Source organism: Canis lupus, chromosome 10, assembly GCF_048164855.1.
Source record: "Canis lupus baileyi chromosome 10, mCanLup2.hap1, whole genome shotgun sequence".
In the NCBI taxonomy this organism is placed as follows: Eukaryota; Metazoa; Chordata; class Mammalia; order Carnivora; family Canidae; genus Canis; species Canis lupus.
Genome location: NC_132847.1, coordinates 55391267 through 55415772, shown reverse-complemented (window position 1 = coordinate 55415772; position 24506 = coordinate 55391267). Strand labels below are relative to the sequence as shown.

Sequence of the window (24506 nt, the reverse complement as noted above, 5' to 3'; positions counted from 1 at the left end):
ATGGCAAAAATAAGATCACTAGGATCTTATTTTTATGTATCTTAGATTTATAAAAGGATCTAATGGACCCATATAGTAAATCTGAGGTAGTTCTATTCTATCAAGAAAACTAATTTTCTCTCTGTTCTTTAGAAGACTTCTAAGAAAGAAAGTTATGTGACATAAATTATTAGGAATAGTTAGAAATGCGAAAAAAAAAAAAAAAAACCTAGCAAAAAAACCCAAAACAAACCCCTTAACTAAAATCAGGTGTAGTAAGCCTGACAGTATACTGAAAGTTAAACTAAGCATGTGATTATCCCTAACTCTTGCTGTTCATTTAATAAATATTTACTGAGCTACTGCCATATTCCACCACTCTAGGTCCTCAGGATATATCAATGAACAAAATAGAGATTACTGTCTTTGTAGAACTTATATTCTAGCAGGGGAAGAGAGACAACAAATAAAACATAATAAATAAATAAATGATATATGTTAGCAGTAAAAAGTACTTTGGAAAAAAGAAAAGTAGAGCAGTGTAATGGGAACTGGTAGTGTTGGGTAGAAGTTACAACTTTACATAGAGTGGATAGAGTAGACCTTGCTGATATATATAAGCAAAAACCTAAAGGAGATAAGGAATTAGCCACATGCTTCCAGGGTAAGAGCATCCCAGGCAGTAGCAAGAGCAAAAGCAAAGTCCTTAAGGTAGAAATATTTGCAATGTGTTTGAGAAATAGCAGAGGGGCCAGTGTGGCTACAGTACAGTAAATAAGGGGAAGAAGTCAAAGAAGGTCAAAGAAGTATGGGATACCAGATTATGAAGGGCCTTGTAGGCCTTCTAAGAATTCTTGCTTTTATTCTGAGTGAAATGGGTAGTCAATGGAGGGAGATGAAGCAGAGAGCAATTAGTTGGCTACTGCAAGAATTCTGTCAACTAATGATAATACCTCTGACCAGGATGGTAGCAGTGGAGGTACTAAGATAAGAAGTAAAAGAATCCTGAATATATTCTGAAGGTAGAGCCAACAAGATTTCCTGATAAATTAGATGTGAATATAAGAGAAAAACCAAGTACAAGGATGACTCCCAGGTTTCTGACCTGAGCAACTAAAAGGATAGAGTTAATGCAACTGAAAACTGCAAATGAACACGTTTTAGGGTAAAGAGGAATTCAGTTTCGGACAGATTGGATTTGTGATATCAGACGTCCAAATGATGATGTTGAGGAAGCTATTAGTCTTACCCTAAGAAGACAGATCTGTAGCACCTGGATGGCTCAGTTGGTTAAGCGTCTGCCTTGGGCTCAACTCATGATATCAGGATCCTGGGATAGAAACCCTGCCTCAGGGATCCCTGGGTGGCGCAGCGGTTTGGCGCCTGCCTTTGGCCCAGGGCACGATCCTGGAGACCGGGGATCGAATCCCATGTTGGGCTCCCAGTGCATGGAGCCTGCTTCTCCCTCTGCCTATGTCTCTGCCTCTCTCTCTCTGTGACTATCATAAATAAAACAAACAAACAAAAAACAATACAGGCAAACCTTCTTTATTAAAAAAAAAAAAGAACAAAAAACCCTGCCTCAGGCTCCCTGCTTAGTGCAGAGTCTGCTTCTCCCTCTCTGTCTGCCCCTCTCCCCTGCTCATGCTCTGTCTCAAGTAAATAAATAAAATCTTAAAAAAAGAAAGAAAAAGAAAAAAGGAAAACAGATCTGAACTGGAAATATAAACTTGCCAATTGCAGCATGCAGATGTTTAGAACAGGCCCGAGTGACAGTACTAAGGGACTGAGTGCATATAGGGAAAGAAGAAAGAGGAGCAAGGGCTTTAGGAAGGAGTCAGCAGTGAAGGGGGAAGAAATCTGTTGGGAGGGAGGGTGAACTCCCTGAAAGCCAATTAAAGAAAAAGTATTATTACTTATAGGGAGTGCCACTGAGAGGTCAGGGTAAGATAAAGGCTGAGAACTGTCTCTTGGATTTATTAGCAAAGTCCTTGGTGATCCTGACAAGAGAAGCCCAGATGAAGCAGTGAGGCAAAACTCAACTGAATTGAAGATAATTGGAGGAGAGAACCTAGGCAGACAACAGTTTTTTTTTTTTTTCTCAAAGATTTTATTTATTTATTCATGAGAGACACACACAGAGAGAGAGAGGAGACATAGGCAGAGGGAGAAGCAGGCTCCATGCAGGGAGCCCGATGTGGGACTCAATCCCCAGACTCCAGGATCACGCCCTGAGCCAAAGGCAGACACTCAACCGTTGAGCCACCCAGGTGCCCTGGCAGACAACTGTTTGAGTAGTGTGATCACAACAGCAATATTCATTTATAACTTGGAACCCTATTACCTTAAAACTTCTACCTTCTAACATGGCACCAGATGACTCAGTATGTAAGGGAGAATTTGGATATTGCATGGAAAACAAGCCCCACAAGCAAGCTACTCAAGTTTCAATTTAGCTCCAGAAAGATTGGATTTAAAGAATTTGTCTTTAAATCCAATACACAAGTATTTACGAATGTATCTATGATAACTATTACTCAAAGATAAAGATTCCCATAGAACAAGCAAGAAGTTATGGAGCATTAGAAATTATTACATAAAACTCTGAGTTCAAAGGAAAATACACTTTAAAAAACTTATCCTAGTTGACAGTATAGTTTTACACAAATGTTCATCCTGATTTTTGAGGAAATTAATATTAGTGTGCAGCATCTTCAAAGAAAATATATGTAATACATACAGAATGTTTCTTTTTGAATCCCAACCAAAGACCATTCTTGAGGAAGAAAATCAAAACTTTTTTTTACACTTATATCACAGATGAAAAAGATGAGGTTTATGTGAAATTTTTTTAAAGTAGGCTCCCGAGGCTTGAATTCATGACCCGGAGATCAAGACTTGAGCTGCTTTAAAAAAAGAAAAAAAAAAAAAAGACCTGAGCTGATAGCAAGAGTCAAATGCTTAACCAACTGAGCCACCTAGCCTCCCCAAGGTTTACGTAAATTTTGAAATTATTTGTTTAATGTCACAAAGCTGGAAGATTGGAGACTCACTTCCAAATCATGCTCTTAACGAATATGCTATTGTCACCTCTACATTATTTTTTTAAGTCTCTAGTTTGTCAATAATAAAGTTGTTATGGAGGGACGCCTGGGTGGCTCAGCGGTTAAGTGTCTGCCTTCAGCCCAGGGTGTGATCCTGGAGACCCAGGTTCGAGTCCCACATCGGGCTTCCTGCATGGAGCCTGCTTCTCCCTCTGCCTCTGCCTATGTCTCTGCCTCTCTTTCTGTGTGTCTCTCATGAATAAATAAATAAATAAAATCTTTAAAGAAAAGTTGTTATGGAAAATCTCTACAATAGTATAATTTTTTATGCAGCACATGGCAACTACTTATGAAACAACTGGTTGAATTTCAAATTGTGCTATTCCGCTTTTAACATAGGATTATATTCTGATATGAATAATGGTAATATCTGAAGAGCAGTATTAGTTTTCTATTTAGAGAATGGTGACTGAGGTTTCATAAAAATAATGTCCCAGCTTTAAAAAAAATTTTTTAAAGTCTTTTTTATTCATGAGAGACAGAGAGAGGCAGAGACATAGGCAGATGAAGGAGAAGGAGGCTCCATTGCAAGGAGCCCAATGTAGGACTCGATCCCAGAACTCCAGGATCATGCCCTGAGCCGAAGGCAGACGCTCAACCATTGAGCCACTCAGGTATCCGAATGTCCCAGCTTTCTAACTATTTAACTTGAGTCTATAATAGGGGTCAAGAATTATTTTGTTTTTATTCTCTAGTGTATCTCTTTAACCTGCATGGTGTCTAGCACATAGTAGGAGCTCAATTAATATTTAACAAATGAAATTCGAAGAATTGTGATTTCCTAAAAAAGATGTCAGTTGGGGGTGCCTGGATGGCTCAGTCAGTCAAACCTCTGACTCTTGGTTTCTGGTCAGGTCATGATCTCAGGGTTGTATGATCAAGCCCTGTGTCAGCGGGGAGTCTGCCTAAGATTCTCTCCCTCTCCCTTTACTGTTCCTCCCACTCATGTGCACATGCACTCTCTCTCTCAAATAAAATAAATAAAATCTTTAAAAAAAATGATGTTAGTTGTTTTTACTAATCTTTAAAAATCAATTACCATTTATCTACCACACTGGTTAGCTCTTACTTCTATTTATGTAAGCATCAACTAATGAGTATTTGATTGATTCGTAGCTTACTTAACTAGCACCATATATATACAATTTTGATTTTTATAAAATAGCATCCAAGAACAATGTAGCCTTTAATAGGTCATATGGCATATCTGATTAGCTCTACTTCCCCAAATCCTGCTCTTAACTTACAATGCTATAACTTATCTGCAGTAGGACCAATATTGAAAAATATGAGAGGAATGAAAAAAGACAAAAACAAACAAGAATGAAAGAGACAAGAAAAAGTCAGAAAACAGAACAAGAAAAAGTGAAAGAGAGAAATGATATTTTTCCCTAGCTTTACTGAGGTAAAATAGACAAATAAGAGAAAAATGATTTTTAAAGTAACATCTCAAAATAAAAGAGAAGCAGTTTATTGTAGAAGTAAACATGAGATATGAACGGAGACCCAGGTTCTTCCAAAACATACCGAATAATTTTGTACTAACCATTTTCTCTCTCTAGATTTCAATTTCTCATTTGTGAGCATGAATCAAACCCCTCATGATCTTTAAGATAAATTCCTATCCCCTCCTCCCCTCAAGAATCTACTCAAATGGTACCTGCCCCTTCCAAGTCCCTGGACAGAAACTTATCCCTCTGTATTATTTGCTCTGTGAATTCTAGTGTTTCACAAAATCTCTGTAAATTCCTATCTACGCTACAGAGAAAGATACACTTAAGAAACTTTGAGTAATAAAAGTTTAAAATAAAAAAGGGTTTTAAAAAAATTAAATCCTGAATTTGTAAATAGAAATGTAAATTAGTAATGTATGTGAAATATTTGTTAGATACGAAAATACTTCATATCCCACCCCCCAACCCCGGAAATACACAATACCCTCCACCTCAGAAAAAGACTAGGACTATTTATAATCTCTATGCAGTATGCACTATTGAGGCCTACTAGGCAGGGTTAAAGCTGGATTTTCAACAAGGCTCACAAGTCCTGAGGTTAAATACACATGAATTAAGGATGTTTAATCCAACTCAAGATACCATCTTTTCATATTTAAAGCAGCTTCTCTTAAACAGGAAAAATACAAAATACATGAGCTGCCCCCTGACAGTAAAGCTCCTGCAGAGGTAACATAAAGGTCCATTTCTTTTTAAGCATTTAAACTCATAATGTGTTTACTCTCATTTCCAATACATATAATAATAGGTCCTGCTAAAACCAGAATACTTCTATGGTGCAAATAAGCTGTAAAAACAAAAAAAATTTCATAACTTTAAAACTGTAACAAACATCATTACTTAAATATAATTAGGACCAGCTACATAAAATGAGAGAACGGTATAGGTTTTTTGGGGTGTGTGCATAAACACACATAAATCTGTATATACACAGAGAAATAAAACAGTTAAACAGTTTCTACCTGTTTTTGTGTACTCCCTTTCAGATATTGTTCCCCTAGAGTCTTGGCCTCTGTTGCTGTCTAACTTGAATTCACAAAACTCAATGGCTCGTGGTTTTCAAAGCTTAGGACTACGTTTGCAGAACAAAGTCGCTTTCTCTCTCTCTCTCTTTTTTGGTGGGTACAAGTATGGGGACCACAGGAACAGTTAAATTCATGGCATGGCTGGTCTACCACACAGTCGGGGGAATTCTTTAAATAGAGCCTGTCACTCTCTTGGCCCATCAATGGGATTTCCTTCTCAAACTGCTGATTCGTTCAGGTACACAACAGAGGAAATTTCAGTTAACCTTTGTTTCACCCCAGGGAAAAATCTGTCTGAAAGTATAAAATGAATAGATTAAAAAAAAAAAAATAAGCAGCTCAGCCACAGGACCATTCTCCCTGTGTTCACTGCAGCTTAAGTTAAACAGTAAAAAGGGACAGTGGAATGTTTCATTCCCAGTGGAAAGTTCAAGCACAATCTATAACCTGGGAATCTAGCAGGTCACAGTTTATTTGATGATAAGCCAATCCAACTGTCCCTTCTGTTTAATAAACCTAAAAATTCCCCTTTTGATAATTTTATTCAAGTCAGGATTATTTTTCTCTTGTATCACCATTACTACTATAATCTGATTGAGGTATCTATAACACAATTGCATTCTCAAATTTATAAACAACAAAAAAAGTATCTCTCAGGAATATTTTCAAATAAAATAATGGGGGCAGGGGAAAAGTAGGGATAGAATAAATCAGCAAGCCCTGTTAAATTCTAGTATTCATTTCAAAATAAAAATTCAGGTGGTGAGGGACAACAGAAAGGAGCCCACTTTTCCCTCATAAAGTTATCTGTTTTTAAACAATTGGAATATTTGGAGATACTACAGTTAGATTGAGTCATGTGAAAACTTGGAATGGGGAGTAAAAATTTGTTTTTCCTTAGAATCAAGCTAATTCATATATATATATTTTTTGAGCAATAAATACAAATTTTAGGATATGGTAGATAAACATTGGCTACCTAGTCTTTACTCCTCCCAAATAATTTCTGAACCCCACGGAATAGGAAAATCATGTTCTATTCATGCTTTTTATACATATTATATTATAATTTATATATATTAACTGCAAGCGGCTAGGACAGCTTTTACAAATAACACCAAGATGCATTTTGTTTCTGGGACCAGTATCATTTTCATAAGAAAAAAAATAATTCAAGGTCTTTGTGCTCAAATTTTTTTAACAACTTTTCTTGTGTGTGTGGTAAAATATATACAACCTAGTATTTACCACCTTAACCATATTTAAATGTACAATTCAGTGGCATTAAGTACATTCATATTTTGTGCAACCATCACTATCATCCATCTCCAGAACTTTATTTCATTTTGCAAAACTGAAACTCTATATCCATCAAACAATATTTTACCAACTTCTGATATAGAACTTGAAAGGCACTTTCTTGATTTACTGACAAGGTCTCAAAGTCCTGAAAGTGGAGCTGATGTTGAGAGTATCATATTTTATTCTGAAGAGATTGAAACATACTTATCACACAGCTTGCTCAAAGGGCTTAAGACAGAGAAAAAGAGATGCTTGAAAACTGGAAAGTTAGAACTCTGTAACCTTAAGAACCATACACCAGAATAGGGACAAAGTACATGTCTTTATTAAAATGCAAGACCTTATGGCACCTAGGTGGCTCAGTTGGTTAAGCAGTTAAGGGCTGCCTTCAGCTTGGGTCATGGTCCTAAGGTCCTGGGATAGAGCCCCATGTTGGGCTTCCTGCTCATGGGGGAGTCTGCTTCTCCCTTTCTCTCTCCCCCTGGCTTATGCTCTCTCTCAAATAAATAAATAAACAAACAAACAAATAAATAAATAAAATCTTTAAAAAATAAATAAAATGCAAGACCTTAAATGCAGACTATTAAAGAACATTTACCTATATTTGCATATTTTAATAAACAAGAGGGTCATAATTCAGCTTTTAAATGAGACTAATTACAATTACATGTAGTAAAAGATGTACTTAAGAGGAAATAGGGATGCCTGGATGGCTCAGCAGTTGAGCATCTGCCTTTGGCTTGGGTCCTGATCCTGGGATCCAGGATCGAGTCCCGCATTGGGCTCCTCGTGGGGAGCCTGCTTCTCCCTCTATCTATGTCTCTGCCTCTCTCTCTCTGTCATGAATAAATAAATAAAATATTTTATTTTATTTATTTTTTTTAAGATTTTTATTTATTTATTCATGAGAGACAGAGAGAGAGACAGAGAGAGAGAGAGAGAGAGAGAGAGAGGCAGAGAGACAGGCAGAGGGAGAAGCAGGCTCCATGCAGGGAGCCTGATGTGGGACTCGATCAGCCTGATTGGGACTCCAGGATCAGGCCCTGGGCCGAAGGCAGACGCTAAACCGCTGAGCCACCAGGGAGTCCCAATAAAATATTTAAAAAACACACACACACAATATAAGACCTAAATAATATTTTGTAGTTTTCTCCCTGAAAATCTGTTTTCTGTACCAGCTTGCAACCATACACAAATAGAACAGCCCCTTCCCCTCTCTAGTTACTGTCCTCTAAAAACGTAAGTCTACTCTGTTCCTTGTTTTTAGGACAGGATTTCTAATAGGAAATCCTCTAAAATAAACCCATCAAAACATTGAAAACAAAGATAAAAATAAAATAATTATTTTAAGAAATATTAAGACTAAAAGTATATGGATTAAAACTGGCAGAAATGCTTCGATGATAGTTAGAATGAGAGAAGATTCTGAAGTCATTCAGAGAAGACTGAATAACAGAATGATATACAGAAGTAACAATACTCTGAATAGTCTGAGTCATAAAGTCCAAATAAACAGGTGATAAAAATTCAAGAGAGAACTCAACATTGATTCCTAAGCCAGGGTGAGATGGAACTGAAGGCAGATGAGATGAGGTAATGGTAGAAATGTTGGTTTAGAGAAAGAGCCCAGCAAAAGAATCTAACAGCCTTTTAAGGGATCACTGAGTGGCTCAGTGGTTTGGCACCTGCCTTTGGCCCAGGGTGTGATCCTGGAGTCCTGGGATCAGGTCCTGCATTGGGCTCCCTGTGTGGAGCCTGCTTCTCCCTCTGTCTCTGTCTCTCTCTCTGTGTCTCTCATGAATAAATAAATAAAATCTTAAAAAAAAAAAAAGCCTTTTTAGAATGTTCCCAGTATGCTGGAAAAGATACTGATTTTTTGATCTATAAATTATTGGCTTTATGGTCTATAAATGTCAATTAGGCCAAGACTATTATCTTGATCTCCTATGTCCTTACTGATTTTTAAAAATCTAGTATTTCTATAAATTACTGAAAAAGGAACAGAAAATAGAAAATAGCAAAACAGAAAATCTCCAATTATGACTGTGGACTTATCTCTTTCTCTAATCCTATGAAATTTGTGTATTTTGAAGTTCTGTTTGATTCTTATGCCTTTCCTGAAGACTCGTTCCTTTAATCTTTTTGAAATGTCCTTGTTTATCTCTGGTGCTACTCTGTCTCAACGATTACTTACCTGATAATATCATATCATATTAACTGGACCATTCCAGTTTTCACATGCCTATTACTCTTTGCATGCTTTATCTTTTCCATCCTTAAAAATTTTCTCATCTTTGAGTCTCTTTTGACTATGTACAATTTTATCTTTCACCGATTTAAGGAGCTCTCTCCCATTATTTCTTTAAATATATTATCACATTTTCTTTCTCCTTTCCTTCTGGAACTCCAATGCTATGTATTAGGTCTTATAATATTGTTCAATGGATCACCGAAGCACTGCTTTTTTATATTTATTTTTTTAATATATTTTCTTTCTGTTTTTCAGATTGGATAATTTTGGTCTTCAAGTTCACTGACATTTTCAATCTGCTCATCCAGTTAACTTTTATTTCAGCTAATGTATTTTTCATCAGTTCTAGAATTTCTATTTAGTTCTCTTTTATAGTTTCATTTCTTTAAGTTTCATTTCATTTTCTTCATTTCATGTCTGTTATTTCATTATATGAATATTTTATACACATGAACATAGTCAAAATAACTGCCTTAAAATCTTTATCTGCTAATTCTGGGACGCCTGGGTGGCTTAGCAGTTTAGCACCAGCCTTAGGCCCAGGGTGTGATCCTGGAGTCCCGGGATCAAGTCCCAAATTGGACTCCCTGCATGGAGCCTGCTTCTCCCTCTGCCTGTGTCTCTGCCTCTCTCTTTCTCTGTGTGTCTCTCATAAATAAATAAATAAATAAATAAATAAATAAATAAATAAATAAATAAATCTTTAAAAAAAAATCTTTATCTGCTAATTCTAACCCCTGGGTCATCCCAGCATCAGTGTCAACTGACTGCTTTCTTTTGAACATGGATCAAATTTTCTGGTTTCTTCATATTTCTGGTGATTTTCAGTTGCATCCTGGACTTTGTAAATGATGCTTGTAAACTATGGATTCTGTTATGCTCCTCTAAAGACAGTTTATGTCAAGGATCAAAAATTTGGCAAACGCTTCTATGCATAATTTGGGCTTCTCCCTCTGTGAATTCCCTTTCACTTTCCAGCTGCTGTAATAGCCTCCCTTTTCTGATTCCTAGAGCCAGTTAAGACTGAATTTCTTTCTGGGTTCTAGCCACTCCCATGTTATACCAATTAGTTACTGCTCTCAGGCAAAAAAACATAAAAACAGGAAACTCATCTAATGCTATTTCTTTTTTCCAAGTGTTGACTCCCTACCAGTCTCTGCTGGCTTTTGGTTGGTCTCTAGTACCTTCAGATATTTTATGCTTTTATGTATTAAAGTATGTTTAAAGTGATATATATGTATGTAAATTTGTATTTTATATGTAACAGTTACAGTATTATTTTGTCCAGAGTATTATTATCTTTGGGAAGGCTGGCCCATTGTGAACAATTCTGTCATTACCAGAAGCCAGAACAATTCTGCCATTATCAGAACTCTGGGATTGGCATTTTTAGTATGGTGTTATAACCTTAAAAAAAGAAAAAACAAGAAACAAACTTCCTCTCTTCTTTTTAGCTTCTTTCAGCCAACTATTGAGTCTATACTTCTCAGTGCTCTGTCCCTTTCATCTAGCATAGGGTTTGATATATAATAAGAGGTATACTCTATAAATATTTGTTGAATGAATGGAATGATGGAATAGGGCAAACTGAAAAGCATCAATAAGCATCAGAAAGTTCCTAAGAGAGGCAAAGTACTTTGGGTTGGAGTGATTAGCAATTTCTCATCAACAAACCTTGTTTCTTTCTTGGAAGCAAAAAGATCTACCCTTAGTTTTAAAATATGATGCATTATGTATAGGCTTAGATCATTTTTAACTATAGCTTCTCATTTTCTGGGTAAGATGCTTCAGTCATAAGTTTTATTATTCAAGTGTCCCATATTGAGTATAAATTCTTTTCATCAGAGAATGTTACATTTTAGTTCTCTGGGAAAATTAATTATGATTTACTATTTTAGGCCCCCTTCTAAATTCCTGGGATAATTATATGAGATTCTAATTTCCAAAACATTCATTTGCAAATAGCTCATGAATACTACCCAATTTCCCAAAAGACAATATGAAAATGAGCACCCTAAATGGTGGGGAAGGCAATTAACATCAATTGAAGGACTGCTAGGTGAAAAGCTCTATAATAAATGCTTTATCTCATTTAATCTTCTTAATTACCCTATGACATGGATATTATTACCAATTATTTAAAAGTAAACTAAAGCTCAAAGCTGGCCAAGGTCACAGTAGGTAAGTGGTAGAGAATGAATTCAAATTTGGTAACTTTTGACTACAATGAAATCAAGCACTTCTGTTTATCAAAAAACAAAACAAAATACTCTTATTAAGAGAGTGAAAAGGCAAGCCATGGAGTGGGAGGAGAAATCTACTCAATGTATAAAGATTTCATATCCAGAACATGTAATAACCCCCATAAGTTATTAAGACACATTAAAAAAAAGACTAGAAAAAGACTTAAAAAAAGCCATTCACAAAAGAGGGTATCTAAATGACTAATAAACATGAAAGGTTTAACTTCATTTAGTTACCAGGATATACACATTGAAGCCACAATAAAATATTTCTACTTACCTGCCAAAATAAATTTACAAACACTAACAACATCAAGTATCGGCAAGAATACATACAGAGAGTGGGAATTCTCATACACTGTTGGTTAAAATGTAAATTGGCACATCTTTGGAAAAAGAATTTGTTATCTAGGGGGATCCCTGGGTGGCTCAGTGGTTTAGCGCCTGCCTTTGGCCCAGGGCGCGATCCTGGAGTCCCTGGATCAAGTCCCGCGTCGGGCTCCTGGCATGGAGCCTGCTTCTCCCTCCTCCTGTGTCTCTGCCTCTCTTTCTCTCTCTCTCTCTCTGTCTATCAAAAATAAATAAATAAATCTTAAAAAAAAAAAGAATCTGTTATCTACTAAAGTGGAGGATATGCATACCACAGGACAAAGCAATTCCAGTTCTGGATATATACATGAAAGAAACACAAAACACACACATTAAAAGCAACACTTTTAGCAACAGCCAAAATATCCATTTATAGTGAATCAATAAACTCTGGTAAAGTCATACAATGAAATAATCTGCATCAATTAAAAAACAAAGTAACAAAATGAAACACAGCTACATGTGATATAAAGGAAGGCCAACACATACAAAAATATATATCTTCAGGAGTCCATGAATATATACTTCAAAGAGAGGCAAATCTGGACAATAGCTCAGGGCATATAGCAGTGATAAAACTGTAAAGAAAACCAAGGGTAGTATTATCAGAAAAGTCAAGCTACCTCTTGAAAGAAGGGAAAGGTTATGACCAGGGAAGTGCATAATGAGGGCTTCACTGTGTTTGTAATATCCTATATTTTGACTAGGTGGTGGTTACATGAGTTGTTTGCTATATAATCATTCCTCAGAATAGGTGTTAAATTTGAAAAGAATATACTGGAAAAGACTTGCCCAGCTAGTGCCAAAAATTAGCATAAAGCTCTTATATTTAAGACTACGTGGTCCAGGTATATGAATAGACATGTAGCCCAAGGAAAGACTTGCTTTTATAAACTTGAGGATATAAATGTTGTTCCATTGGGAATAGGTGGTTTATTCAATAAACAAACAGTCCTGAGACAATGCAAAAAAACCAAAATTGGAATTCATCTCTCACCATATTAAAAAAAAAAACAACTCCCAAGACTAAGGTTCTAAAAACAGAAAGCAAAAAATTTTTTAATTGTATAAGGAAATATAGAATACGTATATTTTATTTCATTTATTTTTATTTTTTAAAGATTTTATTTATTTATTCATAAGAGACAGAGAGAGAGAGGCAGAGACACAGGTAGAGGGAGAAGAAGGCTCCCTGTGGAGAGCATAATGCAGGACTTGATCCCAGGACTCCATGATCACAACCTGAGATGAAGATAGATGCTCAACCACTGATCCACCCAGGCATCCCTTAGAATACATATATTTTAAAATCTCAGAGATTGGAAGGATTTTTAAAGAACAGGCTATTAAGAAAAAGAACAATAAAATGATTACATTAAGATGTAAAAGTTTTACACATCAAATGATATCATTAAGAAACTAATATAGTTGGTAGTTTAAGTAAAATTATATCAACTATAAATTTATGAAGTGGACAGTTTATTATGGTTATAGAAGATAATATCTCTATTCTTAGGAAATATATGCCAAAGCATTTAGGGGAAAAAAGGACAGGCATAATGTATACAGCTTACCCTCAAATGGTTCAGAATTGTGTGTTTATAAATATGGTGTGAGCAAGCACACAAATAATTCATAAGGTAAATGGAATAAAATATAAACAATAAGTGAGCTTGGATAATGGGTATACAAGTATTCTTTGTACTATTTTTATTTTTTGCAACTTTTTGTGTATTTGGAGTTTTTCCAGGTAAAAGGTTTTGTTTCTTTTTTTTTTTTTTTAAAGACATCATTAATAAAAATTAAAAAACAAGCCACAGGCTGGCATATAATGCATATAATGAATAAAGGGCTCATATGTAGAAGATAAACAAAATTCCCACAAACTATTAAGGAGGAAATAAAGACAAACATAGGAAAAATGGGCAAAAGACATGAACAGGCAATTAATAGAAAAGATGGAAGAGTGATAGAAGATCTAAAAAACATGAAATAATCTCCAGGCTCACTAGTAATCAGAGAATCAGCAATGTAAACAATGAGATACAACTCCAAAACAAAATTCTGACAACATCAAATACTGGCTAGAAGGTAAGTGAACAAGCACTCATATAATTATACCTGCAGAATACTTTGCAAAATCTAATAAAGCTGAAGACTACCATATGACCAGGTAATTCTACTCCCAGCTATACTTTCTAAAATGAAGGATCAAAGAACTTTTTCTTAAAGGACCAGATGGTAAATATTTCAGGACTGTGGGTCATAAAGTCTCTGAACTTCTCAACTCTGCCACTGTAGGCCCACACTAGTCTTTGATAACACATACACGATGGGCATAATGTTTCATTACATCTGTATTTACAAAACAGGCAGTTGTCCTGGGGGCCATAGTTTACCAATTCCTGCCCTAGAGAAACCCTCATATGTTTACATCAAGAGAGATACATAAAAACATACCAAGTAGCTTTATTTGTAACTACAAAATTTTCCAGAGGTCTAACTGTCCACCAATAAGAGAATGGATACATTAGCGGTACACTTGTACAACTAAATAAAATACAGCAGTTAAAAATGAATGAACTAGAGCTACATATATCAAAATGAATGAATCTTACAAATGTAATGTTGACTGAAAGGAAATTCAGAAATACACTTACAAGATAGTGCTAATTATATAAAGTTTGAAATATCCAAAGTAGTATTATCCATGCATAAAGATATGGTAAAAATGTAAAGAATGCATGGGGCAAAGATAAACTATATTGTTAAGAAACATTAAAAATCAAAAGGCAAGGAAGTGATTACTATAAATTTCAAGGTAATGGATATATCTATGGGGAAGGGGAGAGATGAAGTATGATTGAGAAGGAATGTGCTTCAAGGGGTGGGCAAGGTCATATTTCTTGATCTGGGTTATGGTTACATAGATATTTACATAAATATTCACTTAATAATTTTCCTTACATGTTTTATGAATGCATTTAATAACTTTCAAAAAGGACTCTTACTCTACCCCTAAATTAACAGGAATGATAAACACTAAATTCAACATCATTTGTAGGGTAAGAGTAGGAGGGAGGATTGTAAAGTCAATTTGTTGGCTATATGAAAATATAAATCCCGTTTACTAGTCAAATCACCAGACCCAGCAGTTACTTAGGAAAGTAAATGGTATATCATGGAATTAATAAACTTTAAAGTTTTTGCTTTTGCTTCAGAACTTTTGATACAAAGTATAAGATAAAATCTGCATGAATGACATTTTCCCCCCTGTATAAAATATATATTTTTTAAGATTTTATTTATTTTTTCATGAGACACACACAGAGAAAGAGGCAGAGACACAGGTAAAGTGAGAATCAGGCTGGAGGGAGCCTAATGAGCCTAATGAGTCCTACTCAATCCTAGGACCCCAGCATCACAGCCTGAAGCCAAAGGCAGATGCTCAACCACTGAGCCACACCAGCACTCCCTTGTATTTTTTGTATAATTCTTTTGTGTGCTCTAATCCTTTAGCTAATTTAGAAAATTTCCAACATACGGAAGTTGAGAAAAGAGTATTAAAAACCCCCATAGATCCAGCTTCAACATTTATTAACTCATATCCAATCCTATTTCATCTATATCCCTAACTAGTTCTCCTGGTCTTTTACTGATTTACTGTTAAGCAAATCCCAGACGTAACATTTCATCTGTAAAAAATTCAGCATACTAAAAAAAAAAAAAAAAAAAAAAAAATTCAGCATACTATCTCTAAAAGATTAACTTTAAACTTAACTAATACCAATATCATACTTTAAAAAATAATTAAATATTCATGAGTGTTCAAATTTCCATAATTATCTCATATATATATATATATATATATATATATGCTTTAAGATCCCCCTAAATGACCACTGTAATAATATCTTTTAGATCTCTCTGAACCTATAGGTTCTCTCTCCCATATTTCTTCTATTCGTTCCAGTTTCCTTGCAATTATTTATTTAAAAAATAATTTACACTGTAGAGTTTTCCACATTCTGGATTCTGCTGATTGTACTGTATCTTCATGGTATAATATTTCTCCTATTCCCTACAAACTGGTTCTTAGAGAGCTAGAAGCTTGATCACACTCAGACTTCATTTATTTATTCTGGCGAAATACCTCTTCTAGGAAAGCACTGTGCTCTTCCCTGAGGACGCAAATAAAGTTTGGTTGTCTCATTTTGTCAAACTACCAGAGCCACTTGTAATTCTTCAAATTTATTATTTCATTAGAAGTTGCAAAAGGGTGGCCCTCAAACTATTCCTTTTTCATTTGGTAGCTCCAATACTTCTTTGAAGGGAAAATTCCCCTCTGAAGAAACCAAACATCCTCTCTTTGGGTGCACCTAGGTACAGTTCATGTGATTGACACTACATGTTAAGTGTTTCTTTAAAATTCAAGTCATACAGAAAAAGTCATCTCTGTTTCTTCAGAATCAAATAGAAGTAAAATCAACGGTGCTTTTCTCCCCTTTTTTGGTTATTGGAAATGACTTTCAGTGACAGCTTCTTTAGAAAGGAGGTGGGGAGTAAAAAAATTTATATTTTGAAGCACGTAAAATTCCCGAGGAGGTCCTTTCAGCACTGTGATTTTATGTGTATGCAGTGCATCTGAATCTTTTCTAATGATGATGTCAAGAACCTGACCATTCTAATAATACAGAGACATTAAATGTTGGAATACCTCAAGTCCCAATCCTAAACATACATTCTATACCAGTACTGTCCAACAGGAACATAATGCAAGTCACAAATGTGAGATAAGTAATTTTAAATTTCCTAGTACGTGCATTAAATAAATAAAAACAGGTTAAATTAATTTTAATAATCTATTTTATTTAGCTCAATATATCTAAAAGACAATTATCAACACATAATCAATATGGAAAATTAATGATATGCTTTGCAATCTTTTTTCACACTGTCCTTAGACTATAATACATCTCAATTCAGATCAATCACATTCCAAGTGCTTAAAACCACATGTAACTAGTGGCTACCATAGCTCTATACTATCTGTTAATAGCAGAAAAGTCTAAATGAGACTATGTTTATAAATCACAGATAAATCTCTCTTGATTTGATCACTGCTATAAATCCAACTGCTGAGGTACCTCAAAGTCAACAAGTTCCTAGCCGAACTCATCCCCCTAAAACTGGTCGCCTCTCAGTGTTTCCTATATTTGCATATGGCACACCCATACAAATCAGAAACCCTCATTTTAGGAGGGCATTGATGATTTTAGAAGTTTTCTTCTGTTTCTCTGCAAATAAACACTTGATAGGTCTGCAACCTATATGTACTTTACCTTATTGACCAGACAGAGATATGTGGTTCATCAGTAAACTCTTATTATAATAGTAGCCTACTTGTTTTGTGAGAACTTTAGAGATACCAAGGATTTTCAAAAAACATTCACAAAGAGTTTGTTACATATTAGATTCTGCACTAAACACTGTGGTGGACAAAAAATCTACAACACAGCTCTTGTTCTGAGGAACTTCCAATCAAGTGAAGGCACAAAGTAACATACACAAAAGGATAAAGACAAAACCAGTACAGGAGAAAATTAAAAAGTTACCTAAAAGGTAGTAAGTACTACCTTACAAGAAATGCTAATAAGGTTCAGAGAAGTAAAGACTTAGATTGATGTGATCAAAGAGGAAATCTACATCTTCAAGAAGATTTAATTTGGTCACTAGGAATCATAAAGACAAAAAAAGGTAAGAGTATTTCTAGCAAGAGGAAATGCTAAAAACAAGGAGCAGAAAATGGAAGAGCAAGGTTTGTTGTAGGTCTGAGTACGTGTTTAGCTAGTATCATGATGACAACAGTAAGCTAAGCTTCTAACAAATTTATTTACTGCTTTATATGGTTTGATGTGCATATTGTAAAGATAACATCTTTGTTATCTTTAACATGTTACTACATAAAAAGCGACCATTTGTTAACAAGTTTATTACTTGCTTTATGATCATGATGCTTATTTTTGCATTTACTTTCCAACATGACAATGTATTTCATAGATACAGGCCTTTCACTATATTTTAGGAAACTGAATGAGAGTTTTTGGATGTGATGTCTTAAAATTTTTTCCATTTAAAATAATAGGAAACAGGCGCTTAGCATAATCTTCAAGCAGAATATCTGATTTTCAAGAAGGGTTAGAAATGCTTATATTTATAGTAGGGACTAGGCAAAATAAAGATTAAAATCCTCTGCCAAAGAAATAAGTAGAAATTAAGTGTTTTTCTTGGAATATGGTATAATTTCTTTTCTAAATCTGATGGGACTTGAGAATTAAAATATGCTATCTATTCTTCCTATATGACAGGGTAAAGGAACAAATGAACAGTCATTTTCTGAAGACAGAATAATTATTTTCTTTTTAAAAACCAGGTACCACTAAAGGAACTATCAATAATCGATTTGCCTGTCATACAGGTTCAAAATCAATGAAACCATTTGTTTTTCAATGAGATGAGGTCACTCTCCTATCAAGATTTGACCTTTTACCTTTTGATTAATAACAAATCTTTTAAAAAAAAAGATTTTATTTTTCATTCATGAGAGACACAGAGAAAGAGACAAGGGCATAGACAGAGGGAGAAGCAGGCTCCCCATAGGGAGCCTGATGCAGGACTCAATCCCAGGACCCCAGGATCATGACCTGAGCCAAAGGCAGATGGTCAACTGCTGAGCCACCCAGGTGCCCCACAAATATTATTTTCCAATATATTATCATATCTTCTGGGCAAAAAAATGGGAACATTCCCATTATCTTTGCTATAAAAAAATGGTAGATAACTTTTCATGAACAGAAAGCAGTAAAATCAAATACACTTCTTGTATCATAATTTGATCTCTCAGAAGCACAATTATATATTTCTAGAACTTGTAGGATACATTTTTAAACTACTTAAGGCTTACTGATATTTGGTTTTTGGTTTCTCAAAGTTTTTCTGTAATGAGACTATAAATATCCTATTTATTTGTATGCCTCCAAGAAGGATAGAACAACTCCCATGGCATTTCTGCCAAAATAACATAACTGGAATTTAGTCATGAGGAAACATAAGACAAACCCAAACTGAAAGACATTCTATAAAATAACTGGCTAGTACTCTTAAAAATGTCAAGGTTATTAAAGACAAGGAAAGACTAAGTAACTGTGCCGGATAAAAAGAGACTATAAAGTTATAACCACTAAATGTAATGTATGATCCTAGATCAATCTGGGCCCAGAAAAAGAATGTGACAGACTTGATGAAATTTGAATAAATTCTGGTAGTTAAGAGGATTATATTGTTGTTAATTTTCTGATTATGACAACTGTACTATGGAAGTAAGATGTTAACAATGGGGGAGCTGGGAGGAAGATATATAAAGTTTTTTTTAAGTCTTAACATTATTTTTTTGAGTTTGAAATTATTTTGAAACAAAAAGTTAAAAATAAAGAAAAATCCAGCCAACAAAGTAAGAAAATGTGGGCTGGATGTTTAGAAGTGGAATGTAAGCAATTAAGTGAGAAAGGTAGCCATGGAATCCCAATTTCCCAATGTCAAAAGGCTGCTCTAAGGTTTCTGAGGGAGGGTTTTCTCCTCTGTACTGAGAGTTGTAAACTTCTGCCCTCTGCAGAATACACATGTGCCAGTTATTCTCTTACTCCAGTTTGAGATTTGGTTGTGATGTCTGGACAACTCCATGGTTCCTATGGCTGGTGGTATGACTGAAAATGCTACGTGCAGATGCATGGAGATTTTAAAGTTTGCCTAAGGTTCACAACTATGTTTCTTTCCAATCAGAAAAGCTTCCCAAATTAAAGAACTCACAGGTCTTTATTAGTTTACACATTCTAATCTGAGCTGAAAGATTTTCCTGTCTGAACAGGGTATATATATTGCTCTAAGGACATTTACATAAACTACAAGGTAATAGTCCTTCTTAGAGTTGTGCAACAGTACAGCATTGTTGAGCTCTCAATTTTGCTTTGGGTGCAAGCTACTGGTATTAATGTTTTCTATTATGAGTCCCAAGCAGTATGCTAGGCAGATTCTGTCTTTAGAAAAATGCATGCATTGGTTAGCAGTTTTATTTCACGCCATATAATAGGAAGGATATTCTACCCATATACTCAAAGTTTTCTAACTCTATTATTTGGAATCTACAAAGTCTGTTTTATAAGATGGCGAATTTAACTTGTTCAATGTTAATGATAATTTTGGGACTACAGCTTCTAATATACATTTTACCTAAAAATTATAATAAAGCTATTCTGACATGCCTCTGTAAAAAAAAAAAAAAAAGTCTTAAACATGGCAGTGAAACTTTACATACTAAGTATTTGCATTTGGAAACATTCCGCCTATTTTCTTGGGTGAACTATATAAATGAGATAGGTTAAACCTTTTTAGCTTAAAAACAGAATTAAGTATATTTTCAAAAAAAAAAGAATTAAGTATATTTTCACCATATTTCTGTAGAAAGTGCAGTTCCAAAGTCTGACCTTAAAGAACTACAAGTGGCATTATGGCAAGATCTTGAAGTAAAGATAACATTTCAATATGTAGGGATTTGGGAAGGGGATAAAGGAAGAGAAAGACAGATACCTAAGAAAGAGACTGATTTTGGTATAGACATAAAAGCAGCAAAATATGGATTAATCACCCAGTTTGGCTCACAGGAAAGAGTGCTATGGCATAAAGACTGGAAAAATAGCTCAGGGCCAGATCACTGAGAACTTAAATTCTAGGCTGAACAGGCTATATGCATAATTTTCTAGGCAATGGGGAACCACTGAACATTGAAGGTCTTTATAAAAGGGAAAGCCATGACGAGATCTGTTTTAAGAAGATCAGTCTAAAAGCAATGTGGAAGGAAGGGAAGGAAAGAGGGAGAGGCAACAAAGTGACAGATTATTATTATAATAGCCTACAGTAAAACATAAGGATTTCAACCATAGCAGTAGCACAGGGAAAGAAAAGGATGCAGCGTATGATCTAAGAGGAATTGACAGGATTTGTTTTTTTCCAGAGAAACATAGCAAGAGTTGGATAATACCATTTCAATCAAAACAACTCAAAATTAGTAAATGGTAAATAAAAACACCTGAAAATGAGTAGGATGAACTAGATTGGGGGTGGAAGGACAAAGAAACTTTCTTTTACAATCTTTGACAATGCCTCCTATTCACCGATCCTAAGAAGTAAAAATTTTAGCCCTTTAAGATAGTCACATGATTCAACTTGAACTTTCCATCTACCTTTTTCAAACTGAAGGCATTAAAAGAAGAGGACAAATGTAAGAAGATTCAGTCCCATACAGTAAGAAAATGAATTGTGTGCTTCTTGATCCTGACTGCTGAAAGACTTTCTCAAGGATATTATCTAGGGAAGAGATTCATAATTGCTAAATAGATAGCTGCAGTTCTTTACCAGGAGGAAGAACATCTGTTTTCTCTCTGATGGGATACAGGTTTCCTAGACTACCAAATTTATCCTATATGTTACATTGTAACACACAAATTCAGAAATACAAACTCAAATGCTGGAATACACATATCAAAGCTTGTTTTGTTACAAGTTAATTTCTAAACACTACAAGAGCCTGGTCTTATGCATCAAACATATGGCTTTAACATTCCTCTTCACGGGCAATTTCTTCTCTGCTGAGAGTTCAAGTCTAACTGCCATGAGAGAGCTAGAGAAAAAAGCATATTTCTGAAGAGTTCCTAAGCAATAAAAAGTGAGACAAAGATCTAGTTTCTGCTTGAAATTTATGATGCTAGCTCTGTACTTATGAGGAAACACATCCAAAAATCATCAATTGATTGGTAAGAAAACTGGTAAAATAAAGAATAATTTATGTAACATCTATTTTTCTAGTCCTTTCTACTCCAGAGGTAAGATTTAATGAAGAAAAAAATTTAATATTTATATCTTGTTTTGGTCTACAGCAGTATACACTAGAAAATATGTATTGTATAAAAGTTATATAATTTACCACCTTCAACACACACAAAGACAAAAATCTTTATTAGTACACAAGTTTGACACAGAAATGTACTTAGGTGTTTATGAGAAAAAAAAAAATTAAGTCTTCCATTAAGGCTAGTTTAGCAAGGGCTTTAATATTCTCCTCTTGGTAACATCATTGATTAAAAAAATTTAAGCACATTTTTATAAGTAATACCACTTTATACTTGTATGCCACTTAGTAGTTTATAAAATGCTTTTAGTATTCTTCTTTTTCTTTTTCAAAGTAAGCTCTATGCCCAGTGTAGGTTTTGAACTCACAACCCTGAAATCAAGACTTGCATGCTCTACTAATTGAGCCACACAGGCACCTCTCTGGGAATTAATATTTCCATTTTATAAAGGAGGAAACTGGACAAGTTTGTCATACAACTTGTAAGTAAGTGACATACCTGGAACTTAAAATCATGTGTTTAAATGTTTAAATATGTTCATCATCAATGATAAGTAGAGAGATTTTATAAGTGTAAGGCATATATCAAATTAAAGAATCCTGGGCTCTCATTCATCCATGGTCACCATGCTCAGTTCAGGTCTTACTTATCTATAAAACCTTTACTAAGACAAAATAGACTGGTTGGGGGATGAAGTAGCACACGTTCCTGTTGTGACTAATTACTTCCCACAATTTTGACTTTATTTTCTAAATTTAAAAGTTACTCTTTCAATATTTTGCTTCATAAATAATTTTTAAGTATTACTTAGGGTCTTAAAATCTCTCAAATCTGAGCTTATTTTCTCTTTTTTGTTCTTACTTGAAAATGGAAATAAATTCTAGCTAATTTCAGAAGGAATCTTCAAATATCCATATTAGTCTTTGTACCTATAGTCTTCTCCACGTTTATTTATAATACACAATAAACTTGGTCATCTAAAAAATAACATAAGATTGTCTGAAAGGTAAAATGACAAATAAATGAAAAGGTTTAAAGACTTTCACCTCTAGTCTTTGATTTCAACTACAGGATTTTTAGGAGGATGTATAAGTATCTTTCTTTAATAAAGAATAAGATATACTGAGCTATTAAAATGTATATAAATTTTAGAAATGACATGCCATAAAAAGACTTGTATGACTCCTTAATAGAAATATCAATAAGTATCAAGCTATAGATTTAATTGGGAAATACAATAAAAACCAGAGCCTTTTTTTTCCCCTTTCCATTTTAAAAAATACCCAATACAAGAACATATAGAGAGATCCCCTGGTAAATCAAGAAAAAAAAGGCAGGGATAAACTGCTACTTTTCAACAAGGAAGTGAAATTCTAAAATGTATTCATTTAAATAATCTTGTATTAGAGTTTTGGTAAGAACCAAAGTTAATGCTAATCCCAGAGGCCCATGAAGCCAGAGTATAAAATAAGTAAGGATGAGCTTATAAAAAATTAAATATGAAGAATCTAGAACTAAAAACTAAAAACAGAAGCATTGGTTTTAATGAAAAAAATCACTGGTGAACTCATCTCCAACATGAATTATTAAGTGGAGTTGGGAAAATTTGATGCCCCCCATCTTTAAAAAAAAATATATAAGAGGGGATCCCTGGGTGGCTCAGTGGTTTAGCGCCTGCCTTTGGCCCAGGGCGCGATACTGGAGTCCCGGGATCGAGTCCCACGTCGGGCTCTTGGCATGGAGCCTGCTTCTTCCCTCTGCCTGTGTCTCTGCCTCTTTCTCTCTCTATGTCTGTCATAAATAATAAATAAATAAATAAATCTTAAAAATATATAAGAATATTTATATATATTAAGAATATTATATATTAAGAATATATATATATATATATATATAAGAATATTTATATATAAAAGAAACATCTTCCATGAAAAGAAGATCTTGGTTATCCACTTATTTAAGGTAGTTTTGAAAATCTTTTTTTCCCCAGGGATGGATGTATAAACTACGGAACACTTTCAAAATAAATCTTTAAAAATTAGTAAACAAAGGAACAGTGTAAATTGTGTCCATTAACACTAAAGTAATGGCTAAAAATCTCAGGTAGGAAGAATGCCTATGAGAACATGCAGGAGAAAGAAGATGGCCCCATCTTTTCTTTCAACAATGTCTTTTTCTAAGACACGAAAAGTAAGGAGCTGCAACAGAGCTTTATATTGCAAAGTCACAAAATAGGATAATGTTGGTATGAAAGACAATTAAAACATCTATTTATTTGGCAAAAAGTGATTTTCCTGATCCACTGGGAGTTCTAGATGGCGCAGATGACCAGGAGAGGGCAGCTCACCACTGCAGCTGTGAGTAAAGATGTGAATTACTTTATTTGGCATCCAGGGGATAGATAGTCTACCTTACTTACACTTTCCACATTCAAATAATGAAGAAGTATATATTGCCATTAAAGATTCTAAGCAGATAACGTGTAACAATGTAAGTCATTACAAGTAGCAAGTAAGAAATACTTCTGATAAGCAAATTGCAACTCATAAAATAAGATGAAGCTAAAGTTCCTATCTCTCTCTATTAAACAGAATATACAGATCTGGCAATTATAGTCATTATGTCTACTAATGTAGATTTGCTATCTTTTTATACTCCAATGTACTTTTTATACATGACTACTTAGTTTATGTATCCAAATATTTTACTAAAATACACTCACAAAAACACAATGAATGCAATTAAATGTACCACTAA

General features: G+C 34.5%; 1 protein-coding gene and 1 long non-coding RNA gene across 4 annotated transcripts in view; both read right to left on the bottom strand.

Annotated features, from left to right (window-relative positions):
• ZCCHC7 (zinc finger CCHC-type containing 7) overlaps window positions 1-24506 on the bottom strand; it is a 252887-nt gene that overhangs the window by 69574 nt on the left and 158807 nt on the right. The gene's annotated exons all lie outside the window — the stretch shown is intronic.
• LOC140641689 (uncharacterized) overlaps window positions 1-24506 on the bottom strand; it is a 178956-nt gene that overhangs the window by 1256 nt on the left and 153194 nt on the right. The window lies entirely within an intron of this gene.